Source organism: Petromyzon marinus, unplaced genomic scaffold (assembly GCF_048934315.1).
Source record: "Petromyzon marinus isolate PM22_M1 ecotype Great Lakes invasive population unplaced genomic scaffold, UKy_Petmar_22M1.pri1.0 PM_G_Scaffold_137, whole genome shotgun sequence".
NCBI lineage: Eukaryota > Metazoa > Chordata > Hyperoartia > Petromyzontiformes > Petromyzontidae > Petromyzon > Petromyzon marinus.
Window position 1 is genome coordinate 385,001 of NW_027422692.1, and position 2,500 is coordinate 387,500.

Here is a 2,500-nt window from a genome sequence, read left to right on the forward strand (position 1 = left end):
GCGGGGATGTGTCTCTTGTGGCTCACGGGGCTGTTAGGGTGGCACAGAAATCCCTCGGAATGGGAAAAAACGGGTCATTTTCGTGTCGCCACATTGCATGCGAACCGCATGAAACTTCCAGAGGCATTTGCAGCAGGAATGCATGTGCACTCAAAAAATGTGATATTTTTCACGGAGAGACCCCGTGAAACGCTAGAAGTGGGCGGGGATGTCTCTCTTGTGGCTCACGGGGCTGTTAGGGTGGCACAGAAATCCCTCGGAATGGGAAAACGGGTCATTTTCGTGTCGCCACATTGCATACGAACCGCATGAAACTTCCAGAGGCATTTGCAGCAGGAATGCATGTGCACTCAAAAAAGTGAATATTTCTCACGGATAGACCCCGTGATACGCTAGAAATTGGCGGGGATGTCTCTCTTGTGGCTCACGGGGCTGTTAGGGTGGCACAGAAATCCCTCGGAATGGGAAAACGGGTCATTTTCGTGTCGCCACATTGCATGCGAACCGCATGCAACTTCCAGAGGCATTTGCAGCAGAAATGCATGTGCAGTCAAAAAAAAATTGATATTTTTCACGGATAGACCCCGTGAAACGCTAGAAATTGGCGGGGATGTGTCTCTTGTGGCTCACGGGGCTGTTCGGGTCGCACAGAAATCCCTGGGAATGGGAAAACGGGTCATTTTCGTGTTGCCACATTGCGTACGAACCGCATGAAACTTCCAGAGGCATTTGCAGCAGGAATGCATGTGCACTCAAAAACTTCTATATGTTTCACGGATAGACCCCGTGAAACGCTAGAAATTGGCGGGGATGTGTCTCTTGTGGCTCACGGGGCTGTTAGGGTGGCACAGAACTCCCTCGGAATGGGAAAAGGGGTCATTTTCGTGTTGCCACATTGCATAGGAACGCCATGAAACTTCCAGAGGCATTTGCAGCAGAAAGGCACGTGCACTCAAAAATTTTAATATTTTTCACGCATAGACCCCGTCAAACGCTAGAAGTTGGCGGGGATGTCTCTCTTGTGGCTCACGGGGCTGTTAGGGTCGCACAGAAATGCCTCGGAATGGGAAAACGGGTCATTTTTGTGTGGCCACATTGCATAGGAACGGCATGAAACTTCCAGAGGCATTTGCAGCAGGAATGCATGTGCACTCAAAAACGTCTATATTTTTCACGGATAGACCCCGTGAAACGCTATAAATTGGCGGGGATGTCTCTCTTGTGGCTCACGGGCGCTGTTAGTTAGGGTCGCACAGAAATCCCTCGGAATGGGAAAAGGGGTCATTTTCGTGTTGCCACATTGCGTACGAACGGCATGAAACTTCCAGAGGCATCTGCAGCAGAAATGCATGTGCACTCAAAAACGTCTATATTTTTCACGGATAGACCCCGTGAAACGCTAGAAATTGGCGGGGATGTGTCTCTTGTGGCTCACGGGGCTGTTAGGGTCGCACAGAAATCCCTCGGAATGGGAAAACGGGTCATTTTCGTGTTGCCACAATTGGCATACGAACGGCATGAAACTTCCAGAGGCATTTGCAGCAGAAATGCATGTGCACTCAAAAACGTGAATATTTTTTCACGGATAGACCCCGTCAAACGCTCGAATTTGGCGGGGATGTTTCTCTTGTGGGTCACGGGGCTGTTCGGCTCGCACAGAACTCCCTTGGTCCACCTGATTCGTGCATACAGGCAGCAACTAAAACTCTGTAAACCTGCTGTGAGGACATCTAAACAGTGGACCAGTGAGGCTGTGGAAGATTTGCGGGCGTGCTTAGACTGTACTGACTGGGATATGTTCACGACTGCTACCAATAGTCTGGATGAACTCACAGAGGCTGTGTACATCAGCTTCTGTGAGGACTGCTGTATCCCAACACGTACCAGGGTGAACTTTAACAACAACAAGCCCTGGTTCTCAGCAAAGCTCAAAAGGTTGAGGTTGGAGAAGGAGGAAGCGTTTAGGAGTGGGGATAGAGACAGATTCAAGGAGTCGAAGAACAGGTTTAGCAAAGCGGTGAGAGAGGCTAAACGACTGTACTCAGAGACACTAAAACACCAGTTCTCTACTAACGACGCTGCTTCTGTCTGCCAAAGGGCTCAGGCACATCACCAACTACAAACCCAGAGCGCCCCACACCACTAACGACTCCCGCCTAGCCAACGACCTGAACGAGTTCTACCGTAGATTTGAAAGACAATTGGACTGTCCTGAACCACCCCTTCCCACCCAAGAGGCCCCATCCCCCACCCATACTACAGAAACGACTCTCTCCTTTCAGGAGGGAGAAGTTAATGGGCTTTTCAAGAGGCAGAATCCACGCAAAGCAGCCGGGCCGGACTCTGTCTCTCCAGCCACCCTCAGGCACTGCGCTGGCCAGCTGTCTCCGGTGTTCACCAACATCTTTAACACCTCCCTGGAGACATGCCATGTACCAGCCTGTCTCAAGTCCTCCACCATCATCGCTGTGCCCAAAAAGCTAAGGCCAACAGGACTAAA